This window comes from Ambystoma mexicanum, chromosome 4p, assembly GCF_040938575.1.
Source record: "Ambystoma mexicanum isolate Mex_15411 chromosome 4p, UKY_AmexF1_1, whole genome shotgun sequence".
Taxonomy (NCBI): Eukaryota; Metazoa; Chordata; class Amphibia; order Caudata; family Ambystomatidae; genus Ambystoma; species Ambystoma mexicanum.
The window spans coordinates 1,166,621,257-1,166,634,223 of record NC_090927.1 but is presented as its reverse complement, the minus strand read 5'-3'; the positions used below and the strand labels follow the sequence as shown (position 1 = coordinate 1,166,634,223).

Below are 12,967 nucleotides of genomic sequence, written 5' to 3'. Positions count from 1 at the left end.
GTTGTGTCGGACATGAATGATCAAACGAGTTCTCGAGTCCCAATGGTGTTCAAGCTACTGTCATGAACATTATCTGCATGTCTTAAACAATAGTTAATTGTAAAGAAAAAACATGTAACAACTGAGTCTGCTAAAAATAAATAAACATTGCAAAGTGCCTTGCAAAACGACTGACCTATTCAAAGTATATTATTTAAGTTAATCCATTAACTTATCTTGCAGTAATAAAATATGCTTACATATTACAATGTTTTCTTAAAAGATATTCAAGAATGGGACGGGGCATGGCTGGTGAAACCCAACAGAGAAGGAGAGAGGAAGCAATTTAAAAGAAACAAACATATATTGCCACCAAACTCATGTATGCAGTTCCCTAAGCAAGACTGAAATCCAAACCTCCCCGTTATGTGATAATCAAACAATCAGCACTAAGGGTTAATGACATGTTTCATGACTCAATGGCATACTATTTTCTAAGTTAAAGAAGTCAAGAAGAATGATCTGTCAATAGGAGTATCACTTCAACAAATCAAAGGTAGAAAAAGGGGATTTGCATGAAACAATGTTGACGTTCTTAGCTGCTGTATCCCCGATGGTCTCTAATCATCCTTTCAACGTTGAAATTTATTACACGGTCTTCCCTTAAAAAATCAGCAATTAGGCTATGAGGTCTGGCTCTTGAATAACCCCGGTCTGTCCCCCAAAATGTACAGAGCAGTAGAAAAAATAAGAAAATGCTGCTATGGTTGTCAGCAATTCAACAAGAAGTAGCAGGCTAATCTGGTCTCCAAAACCCTCGACTATTCAGCAGGTTTTTCTTAAGGCCACCCAACCTTTCAGCAAGGGGGCTGCATGGTATGATAAGCATTATATAAAAATGGTACAGGTTTAATCATCTCTAGACGGTCATTCTTGGAAACAGTCAACCTGAAGCACAGCGTGAGCTCAAGGGACCAAGGTGGTGCTTCCGGCTGGGCCTGAACATGGTGTATATCCATCAAATCCACCAAGTAAATGTTTCACGTGGTAATGCTAGCCCGTTCACCATGAAGTCGGAGTAACCCGCCGGGCCAACATTCCTGGAACCTGACAGCTATCTCTACCTAATCATCCACATCTTCAGGTGGTTTTTCCAGTTAAGACCTGCCACAGTAGGACCTAATATTTATTATCTGCTGCACGGAATCGGTCGCGGCATCCAACACATACCTGGACTGGGATTTACCATTTGATAATGATCAGGCCTTGGCCTATACTCCATTGACCCACTTAGCTACTGTTGTAGACTAACAAGAACCGGCTGCTGGTCAGTGAAAGGAACCCCAGCAGTAGCCTCTATGAGGGTTTTTCTCCAAAAAGACACAAGAATCTAATATACCCCTGATGAAGAGCGACTTGCACTCGAAACGCATTGGGCCCTCTCTGCATCATCATCAGGAATGAATAAAAAATAAGATGTTTGTGATAAATAACTGTTATATTGTAATTTTCTAATTTATGATACACCAAATGTCGTTTTGGAAATGTTTATTGAATACCGTACAATTATGTCTAGAAGTATACCTTAAATTACTAGTTTGTTTACCCAGACAACGGATAGTGTGCAGGGGACGCAAGTTCCCTAATTGGGAACTTTTTCTCTTGTTCATATATATGGTACAGCCTAGATGTCAAGGCTGTCTTTCTCTCCTCTGCACCTCAAATTACACTTAAACTTATTTATTTTCCAATATAAAATACTAGCCGACATTGTTTCATAACACATATAATAGAATAGGGAGTGCATAGTGTTCACATCATTTTTTGTTTAAGTTTCGATCATACAAACATCTTCCTCCGCAAGACGGACTGCAGAGTTTGGGTTGCGGATTGCGAATAAAATCATTTTTGAGCAGTTGTAAATGGATCCCTGAACGTTACTGAGCTTTACTGAATAGCATTTCAACAAAGAGTAAGAATGCACCAGTCCCGTTCAAGTTCTTTTTTAGTGATTAACATGATCTAATGGAATTTTCAAAGTGGACAGATTGAAACTTTTAATTGTTGAGTGAAAACTGCATTTTTGCACAGTATTTTACTTACTTTCTGCCAAGAATTTTCGTGAGCTTTAAAGCACTTCGTAATATAGGCATCTTGATTTGTTACCATAGATATCTTCGAATACCATTTAACCTAATGAGACTTCACTGAATCCATTTCACCGAAAATGGTACGGGAAATGGTATATGTGTAATGCATAATAGTTGGGGTGTGGGGTAAGGGTATAAATTAGGGAGGGGTGTGGGAAAGGGGGCGGCGGGAGGTCTCCCCCCTCATTAAAAAAAAAAGTAGAAAAAGTAAAAAGTAGAAATCACATATATCCATCTTAATTGGCTGCTGTATTGAATAGCAGCTCCCAGCAGAGATGTAGTTCATCAGCACTTTTTTCAGCCAACAGGCGTGACAGCACTGGCGCGACAGACCCAAGCCGGTCTTTGCCGGTCCTTGTCGATCCGTCTCTTTGTGCTCCTTCCTTTCTGCTCCTGGAACCTTGCTAGCATGCATCCTCTTGAAGCCTTGTAAGCAGCACACAGTAATCTTCGGGACATGATTGTGAATAATATTGCTTTCCTGTCCAGTGCTTCACTGCATCATGCAGAGATCAGCAGACGCTATTTGAACACTGCGCTGCTTACCGACCAAACTATTAAGGTATACAGAGGGAAAGAGGCTCATGTTATTAAAGTGTTGGTACAGAATGGCACACCAGAGGAGGCAGTTTGATGTACTACTGAGACTGATAGCCTCCAGTTAAAGGATGCCTTTTGTGTTAATAATGAGGATTTTTCCTTAGCACCACCTCCAGAACACATTGCTATCAATATAGGGCACTATAGAATGTGCTCACCAAAAGACAAGAGTCATAAAGTAGAAAAAAACACAAACCAAATACTTTCTTAATACAAGATCTTTAGTAAAATATTTTACAGAGGTCGCTGATTACATCATGCAATATGATGTGGACATATGCGCTATAACTGAAACATGGCTCCACGAGGTAGCCGGCCCTTCTGTGACAACGGCTACACCCAACGACTATTACAGGACTGCAAAACTTGTGCTTGGTCTCAAGCCCAGGCATTGTATCTCTCCAGCCCTGAAATCTCTCCACTGGCTCCCTGTGGCTGCAATGATCAAGTTCAAGACCCTCTGCATCGTCCACAAGGCTTTCTGGGGCAGGGGACCAAACTAAATCCAACTTCCACTTCCTAAGCATCTTCCTTCTCAAGCCCTCCGCTCATCCACCTCCTTCTGGAATAGCCTCCCTGTCTCGCTCACACTTGAGCAGAACCACCTAATGCTCAGAAAGCAACTCAAGAACTTCCTTTTCACTTCTGCTTTCTCTCTCCCTTGCTGATGTCCCCGTCTGCTGCGTATTCTTAGTAACTGGTCACGGGACCAGGCTCCTGCACCACCAGTTGCCCTTGCACTGCCTCCGGGCCTCCCAACCACTTAGGGACTGTATCTGTGAGCCAGCTCCCTGGCAGCACTTATGAATTCCTTTGCACTCTCCCCTCTCCCTCCCTGCCCCTCCCCTGGCACTTCTCCCCCTCAGTGCCCCTGCACTTGCGCGATCTGAATAACACAAGGACTAGTAAGATCATTGTTTTGTCAATTTTCTGTCTTCCCTTCCTGGCATTGTCGCGCCTAGAAACACTTGTGTAACAGCACGTTATAAATGACTTCTTCATATCATACCATGCGTTATACGAATAGGCAGAATGTATAGGAGGTGTTGCATGTATTCACGAATCCAACTTGGATATTTGGGAAACAGACATTACTAGCACAGATGGTTGTAAATCATTACTTATAAAGGTGTGGACAGAGGTCACCAATACAGTGAATATCGTGCTAGCATATAGGCCGTCTACGCCCATGGCCGATTTCACTACACAGATGGGTAACTGGATACTCGCACTGCTCAAACACTCTTCAAGATGTATGTTGCTGGGAGACCTCAATTTGGGGAAAGGAAACAAGAGTGATGTACAGGCTACAGAGCAAGAGAATATGCTCTCTAGCATGGGCTTCACCCAATGCATTGAAGAAGCCACTCACATAAAGGGTCATATTTTAGAATGGATTGCGACATATATTACATCAAGCAAACCCACAATCACTCCATGAACGTGGTCTGACCGTTCCCTAATTTATTGTTCCAGTCTTCTTCGTAATCAAATAAATCATGCTTCAGTGGTTAAAACATGGACCACATCTAGAAATACCATGAAAGTGAAGCTGGAAAATATGCAAGATTGGATCCTGCCACTAAAAAACAACCTACCCAACTTGCATAGTTCCGAACAATTAATTCAATCTTACCAAGAGACAATGAAGGCTATGAACACTCTAGTCCCTCTCACAACTAAACTCGTGCCACAGAAAAAAAGTAATGCATGGTTTTCTCCAGAGTTAAATGATCCCAGAATATGCAAAAGGAAACGTTTTTATTTATGGGAACACTCTCAATTGGAATTAGATAAAATTACTTATAGCATGGCCGCCAAAGAGTATAAACTTGTGGTGATACAAGCAAAAAAAAGATACCTTTGAATCAAGAACAGAAAAAGCACAGCATGACTCCAAGAAGTTATTTAAAATCCTTAAAGAATTAGAGAAGCCCCTGGACAACACACAAGAGGGTCCAGTCAAAGATACTGCCATGTGCACCTCAATCCAGGATGCTATGGTAAAGAAATTGGAGTTTCTAAAACAAAACAGAAGGATAGGTCAGTGAATGCCTCTAGAGGCTCACAGCAATGATGATTGGTTGAAATCAATGACAGATTCCCTACAAAGGCAGGCAATACCCATTTATAACTTTAGATCGGTTACTGAAGCAGAACTTAGTATCATCCTAAGCAAGCTCAAACCCATGGGTTGTAAGGGGGATATTTGTACAGCTTTGATGGTTAAAGCATGCTCTGAATCACTAATACCTTGAGCTAAAATATGGCGCTGGTATGCTGGGAGCCATAATGGACATCCGCTCCATGCCTCAGTGAAAGCTGCACTTGCGGTGAACTGTAAACATATTTTCAGCATTGTTAGCACCATTTCACTGGAAAACATGTTTTCAACTTTATTTATTGCTTAGAATAGTTTGCATTGCTCATCCAAGGGCGCTGTGCGAAAAGGCTGGGATCCGCAGGTGCAGGCTAGTACTTGATAAAGTTGCCCTAGACATTGCCAAAGCTGAGGATGAGTTAGTTTTTTTTTGCTGCTTTCTTGAAAAAGAAGAGCTCTGCCCCTTGAGGTTCCTGTAGGTCACTCCGGCTGGGGGCATACAGGGAGCCGACAACGAGCAGAGACTAAGGCCAGATGTTTTGAGAAAATACTACCCTGCCTTTGCAGAGAGCTTAACATGCGAGACTCTAAGAGGGTCAGGCCCAAATCCTATTTCGGAGGCAGGACGCTTCACTCCGGGCCTGTTGGCTGCTGTGATCTCTGTGCCTGGCTGTTTTCAGGTTTTTTTTTTTTTAGGCCGCTTCTGGCAAGGTGAGGATGTGCGCTAAGGTTGCGCCAATGGTGATGTATTTTCTTTAGATTAGTGTCTTTTATGTGATTTACTTCTGTTGTAGTTTATTCATTTATGTATGCCTTTTGTGAATAAATAGCTGTATAAGAGCTAACTTATCATCTAACGGAGTGTGTATGTGTGAATCCTTGCTTACCTGCATTCAGGGTTTTCATTCAGTCTACTGGTGATAAAAAAGATATATGTTTGTCCATGCACTTTTTGGAAAGCAAAACATAAATTGGCGCTGTAAGCAGGGTGCCTTGTGATGAAGAATTCCAGACATCCAAGAATATATGCTTGAAAGCTGGTAGGCAAGATTTATAGTGAAAGTGAGTTTTATTGCTTTTGGAAGTGGGAGTCAGGCTGCGTTAATCAGTTTGCTGTGTGTGCGTTATTCGAGTGAATTAGAGTTATGGTAAAAAAGAGGCTTGTAAATTATTGTAAATATGAATAGTTTGTTTAAGAGAGAAAAAAGAGGCTTCCGCTGGCGGAGAATGTCCAGAGATAATGATATCAGGGTGTGCCAAGAGTCCATATGATAAATTGCACAGACCTGGGCATGCGGTGCAGGCTTGAGTGAGTCATGGGATGGGATCGGAGTTTAGGGGACGCCAGTCCCGCAGAGGTTGTGTTTTGTTTACAGCAGGTTTCAGTCGAGAAGGGAAAGGAATATTCAGCTTTAGGCAGAAGGGGGGTGGGTCCTCCTACATGCCTATAGGTTGATACATCAGAGGAATGTGGAGTTGAATGAGGATTTTTTATGGCTGGAAAAAGAGTTGGCTGCAGAGAGACAGATTGCGCTAATGAAGCAATTGCAAATTAAGCTTTTTAAGGACAAGGCTGATAGATACCAGACAGTAGCCAAGCGGGCCACAGGAAGGGTTGCTCGATATACATATAGAAAGAGACAATGGGGTGTAAACAAGCGGAAAGTAGCAGCTGTAATAGCCACAGCAGACGTAGGCTGGGACCCCCGACACCTGTAATGGAGGCATTTTTGACTCCACCGGCTCCGAGAGCAACTCGGAGGGCGATGCAGAATCTAAGTCAGAACCTAATCAAAAGTCAGTAGCGGAAGCCCATTACGAGACGCTGGGCCGCATCTGCATAATCCAGGAGGAGGAGTTGTAGATTTGACTACGCTGGAAGATGATATTCAACAGGAGGTTGGGGAAATAATTACTCGTCCGAGAGTCAGTGGAACCTTTGCTGGCATGGATGCTGAGACTTTTTGACAGAGGGGCAGCAGAGTTATTGGTAGATGAGACTGATTATCTGCACTTTCTGCCTTTGTCTAGTAACACCAATGTACAGTAGGTACTAAGGGCAGGGCCACCCACTGAAGCTAATGGTCAAGCTTCAAAGGTGTCTTTGTTGCACTTAACGGCCCAAGGGCGCAACTGCAAGCATCCCATTACCACTGACTGGCCTAGTGAGGAAAAGAGGTGGTATACTTTGAAAGAAGCGATTCAAAAGATCAGAGAGCACGCCATGAAGGAGGCAATTCACGTAGATGAGCCAGGACACACCGCGGTAGTGCCGCTTTCAGTTTCAACCAGGAATATGATAACTGACCCACCTGCATATAAAAGTGTCATCATGACTTTGCTTGTAGTTATGACGGGAAAACCAACTGATTAAGTAGTGGATGCCATCCGGCAACTGGCATACTTGGCGGAATGGGACAAAATTGAAGATAAGCCACGAGGGCGTAGTGAGAGAAGAACTGAAGGTAAGAGGCAAGATAGTAGAGACTCCGAGTGTCAAGAAAGGCTACGTTTTGGCATTGCTGTCATCCTTTTGCAAGAGACCCGGGCCCTGGAGACACCACGGTTAGATGGCTATATATCATATGGGATACCAGCAGGAAAGAAGGCAAGGGGTAGATATTATGGGGGGGTTGACCATTTTGATTAAGGTCTTGTTGGCCTGCAGGGTTCGGGTAGTGGAGTCCAAGATTAATTATCTACAGGTTATTCGCTTCACACCCCCCACAGGGGATACAATACTTATTCTGAACTTCTATAATAGTCCACATAAGGCTGAGGCAGATAAGTTAGCCAAGGTTAAGGCATTTTTGGATGAGTTACTCTTTAATGAGAGGAGTGGTAAAGAGCAATGTATTTGGGGAGGAGAATTTAAACTTAAAATGGGTCAAGGTGTGCCTCATGATACTCTACACCCGTTGACTGATTGGACACTGAATATCCCCTTGACGAAGATGATAGATAAACAAGTGGATAGATGAACGAAGGTGTGCCAAGGGTCTCCAAATGTGTTTTTGGTTCCGTAAATGGGGATATACGTACAGTGAATGGACATATAGCCCTAGACATACCGGGTAATCGCACATTCCACAATCACCAGGGTTCCACGACGATTGATTACTTCTGTATTTCCCCGTTACTGTGGGACATTGTTGTGGGCTTTGAGGTGCAGATGGAGGTCAGCAGTGACATCAGTCTATATACCTAAAATTGAAGGGTGTGATAGGGGGGTTGGGCCACAGAGATACTCCAGCAAGCCTGGTAAACCCGCTTTCAGTTACATCTAGGAGAATTAAATGGGAAAGAATACAGGAAACAAATTTACATTTACACATTTTGTCGGAGAACCTATCCCCTAGTTATGATATTTTGGATAGTACTGCATTGCTGATTATGTAGTAGCACAGTTTATGAAGTTACAGGGGGTCTTGGCCAAGGGATTCACAATCTCCCACAAGAGGAAGCATAAGCCCAGTAATAGAGGGTGGTTTGATGAGGCCTGTACTGCCGCCACGAGAGCTCTTTAAGGGTCTCGAAAGCTCCAATTTGTGAAAGAAAGGAGATCACCAAGGCCAGGGCGGAATATCGTGGAGAGCTAAGCAGAAGGAAGAAGGAGATAGAAGGGGCCTATGGGAGGGATTCCAGCATGCCTCGAGGAGGAATGACCAGAAGGCGTTTTAGGAGTTCATGAAGGGCATGTATCCAGTTCAAAAGGAGGAGCCTAGTGGCATATCGGTGGAAGATGTGGCATTGGCGGAGTACTTTGGTGACCTGTTTGGTGGCAGGTCTCAAGTAGAAAGCGTAGGGAGAAATGATCCTCCTTTACAGTTTGGGTTAGAGGAGGTGTCTCGGGCCATTATGCAACAGGCCCATAATCGAGCACCGGGCCCCGATGTTATCCCTTCAGATCTCTTTCAGGATCATTTGGAACTTTAGGCTCCTTTGCGGATTAGGGTATTTAATGCTTGCATGGACACAGGCTTACACCCACCATCGTGGAAGTCAGCTATCATTTTCCCAATTTTTAAGAAGGGGATCCATCAAGCCCCATGTTCTATAGACCGATCTCACTATTGGGCACCTCGTTTAAAATCTTTGGAAGGGCTTTGTTGGGGCATATTGTGTCCTGGCTGATGGGAAGGTTGGTTCTCGTGGACATTCAGTTTGGATTTCGCCCTGGGGTGGATACCATGGAACAGAGCCTCAATCTTTATTTAATTGTCTCTCATTCAGTGTACTGTAGGGGAGAGAGTGTACCTGGCCTTCATGGATCTGAGCACGGCCTTCGACAAGGTTGATAGATCAAGATTGTTGACCGTGCTTGGCTCCATGAGCTGCCCGTAAAATATCCTGGTGGTATTGCAGGACCTGCATAGCGAGAATCAGGTGTGTGGGTGCGCAGTGTTGTGGGGGGACACTGCAGTGCAGGTTTCTCGGTTAGATGTAGTGGCCGCCAAGGGTGTGTCCTAGCTCCGATCCGTTTCACCCTCTATATAAATGGCCTTTTAATCTGGGGGGCAGGGCTTTTCCGGTTCTGGCATATGCAGATGACACCGTGCTAATTGCCAGAACCCCAAGGGCGCTCCAGGTGCCGGTCTCCGCTTATTCAGCCTTTATGGAAGATCTAGGGCTTAACACCAAGGAATCTGCAGTAATGGGATGCACAGGCCGTAGGAGGTCGGTGAAAATGCATCCAATGGTTTGTAATGAAGAAATTATTCCCAGAGTGAAAGAATTTGATTATGTGGGGGTTAGATTTTCAGAGACAATCACGGGCACGTCGCATATTAAGAGACAATCCGCCAAGTTTAGTCAACAAGTGGGAGGGATTTTTCAATTTTTGTTCTGCATGTAAGGGACAACCCTTGGATGCTGCCCTAAAAATTTACTCTGCCCAGTCAAAAGTAGTCACATTGTATGGAGCACCTCTTTGGGGGTTCCAGAAAGCCCCTGAGATTCAGGTGAAAGAGAAAGCTTTTTTGAGAAGGCTATTGGGACTTCCAGGTTCAGCTCCTTGTGTCTTTCTATTCATAGGGAACTGGGTGTGGAATTTTGGGAGGACCAGTGGGATCTGACCCCTATAGCGTTTTGGATCTGACTTTGGGCGAATGAGTATGCATCCGTATGCCATTTTATTATTAAGTCCCTAATGGCTAGGGACAATTGGAGGAAGATCCTGTGGCTCTCCATTGATGGTGCATTGTCCAGTGGAAACATTCGGGCACTTTCACCAGCAGTGAATCTATTGTCTAAAAGCCAAATGAGATCCTATAAAAGCAGTATGTGAGAAGTGTTTAAAAGGAAAAGAGATGTTATGGAGTTTGCAACCGATTCAGACTGAGCGCATGCAGTGATCAGCCGAGTGGAAGAGATTCAGCACTATTTAATCTGGGGCTCTACTATGAGAGACCAGTGGCTGCTCACTCGTGCGAGATTTGATTGTTTGCAGTTGAGGGGGAACCACAGCAAAAACAAGCAGGCATTTTGATGAGGCAGACTGTTCAGCATGTGGTATTGTTAGAGATAATTTAGTACATCTCTTATTGTTCTGTCCTGCATATACCAACATCAGATGGTCTACTATATTGCCAATGCTCAGGTCTGCCAATATCCGTAGCTACAGGCCAGCTGTGATTTATCTCCTGACAGCAGATTCTGTTCTGACTGCGTGGGCACTACTTGTTTTCTGAAAAGAGCCATGCACTGAAAAATGGGCTGTTCATGCAACCGCACTGAAAAACAGGGCAACTTTAGAATTACTTCAACAAGTATTGTCCCAAATGCATTGGTAGCTGTTTGTGGGTTCCCTGCTCAAGAATTATCAAGAATGCCCCATATGCCAGAAAACTAGTGCCCATATTCCACTAAAAGCCCCCTACAAACAATGCCCCTTATAAAGGAACCTTTCCAGAGGATAGGGATGGATATGGTAGGTCCCCTAGAACCTAGCAGCAGGAGCTATCGATATCTATTAGTAGTGGACTAAGCCACAAGGTACCCGGAGGCATTCCCGCTGAGGGGGGACCTCAAAAAGACAGGTTTGTAATGTATTACTGCCCTACTTTGCACGGGTTGGGCTACCACAGGAAATCGTCACAGACCAAGGTAGTAATTTCATGACCCTGGTTATGAAACATTTCTGCAAAACCCTAGGAATCTTACACCTGAAAACCTTTATCACCCCCACACCGATGGGCAATGGGACCTATGGGACTTTGTTGGGACCGAGCACTAACCTGGGTGCTAATGGTTCTTCGAGATACCCCTCAATCCTCCACCAGATATTCTCCTTTCGAGCTCCTGGTTGGAAGGCAACCAAAAATCATTCTAGAGATGCAGAAGGAAACATGTAAAACACAAGAAGAGACAAACCTAACGGATTATGTGTGCGACCTCTGGGATCATTTGGGACATTTAAGTGAGTTTGCCCGAGACAATTTAGGACAAGCACAAGGGCAACAAGAAGACTACTATAACAGAACGGCTCGGGAACGCTCACTTAAGGAAGGCGATAAGGTATTAGTATTACTCCCTACTAGCGAGAACAAACTATTGGCCAAATGGAAAGGCCCCTATAAGGTGTCTAGAGTTTTGGAACCAGTGAATTATGTAATCTAACAACCAGACCGATGGGTAACACTGCAGAACCTTCACATCAATCTGCTGAAATACTGGAAGGAAACCCCGGTCCCAGTACTGAATGCCACCAACGTGGATCTATTAGTACCAGAACAACTCGTGCCAAGCAGCCAAAGTGATATCAATGACGTACTCCTCGGTGACCAGTTGGGTGAAGCCCAAAAGACGAACTGCTCAGGATTTTAGCCCGTGGCTTCCACCATCTCCGGAATCCCTAGCAGGACCGACCAGGCAAAAACACTCAATCAGAACTGAAGTAGGCAAAATCATCCGGCTTCGACCCTATCAAATACCAGAAGCCAAAAGGGCCTAAGTATCCAGAGAAATCAATGAAATGCTGAACGTGGGCATCATACTGGCGTCCAGCAGCGTGCAGTGTTCACCCGTTGTACTGGTTCCAAAGCCAGATAGCACAACAAGGTTCTGCATGGACTTACGACAACTGAATGCTAATTCCCATTACAAGGCATATCCTATGCCCCCTATAGACAAGCTGTTGGAAAACCTGGGCTCTGCTATGTATTTGGGCACGATAGACCTAACAAAGGGATATTGGCAAATCCCTCTAAAACCTGAAGACCAAGAGCAAACTGCTTTTTTGACCTCACCGGGACTTTCAGTTTAAAGTACTCCCGTTTGGACTGCATGAAGCACCTGCCACCTTCCAGACCTTAACGGACAAAGTCCTACAGCCTTATGAGTCCTATGCTGCTGCCTATCTAGACCACATCGCCATCTACAGCTCGTCCTGGGAACAACACCTTCACCATCTTCTGTGAGTGACCACAGCCCTCCAGGAGGCAGGGTTGCATATACATCCAATGAAAACCCGATTGGCTGCAGAGACAACCAGCTATCTGGGCTATATGGTTGGATGTGGGATGATAACACCTCAAACTGACAAAATCCAAGCCATACAGAAGCTTCGGATCTCCACCACAAGAAGGAGGTAGAAGCCTTCCTGGGCTTCGTGGGGTACTACTGCTGCTTCATTACCCATTGTTCTACTATTGCTGCTCCTTTAATTGATGCCCTTCAAGCTAACCGTCCAGCAGTTCTACTAGAAAAGGCTATCCAGGCCTTCCACACCATGGTTTCTACAATTTCCTGCCGGCCAGTGCTACACTATCCTGACTACTCCAAACTGTTCTTTCTACAGGCCGATGCTTTGGGGTGCGGTCTAGGAGCGGTACTGTCTCTGGGTAGTGAATCCAATCTCAGTCCCATTGCTGTTATTAGTCGGTGGTTGCTCCCCCATGAACTGCCATATTCTACTCTTGAGAAAGAATGCCTTGCAATCAAGTGGGACGTTGAATCCCTAAGACATTACTTGTTGGGGTGACAGTTTACCTTGTACACTGATTATGTCCCTCTGCGGTGGCTGGCCCTTCAAAAGGAATCCAACCATCGGGTCCTGCGTTGGTTTCTTACCCTCCAACCTTTTGACTTTTCTACAGTTCATAAACCGCGTAGTTTCCAACTGGTTGCACACTATCTG

At 44.5% G+C, this 12,967-nt stretch overlaps 1 protein-coding gene across 2 annotated transcripts in view; it reads right to left on the bottom strand.

The window, feature by feature from the left end:
• The window catches only part of ADAT2 (adenosine deaminase tRNA specific 2), a 235,176-nt gene that overhangs the window by 55,828 nt on the left and 166,381 nt on the right, over positions 1-12,967 (bottom strand). The gene's annotated exons all lie outside the window — the stretch shown is intronic.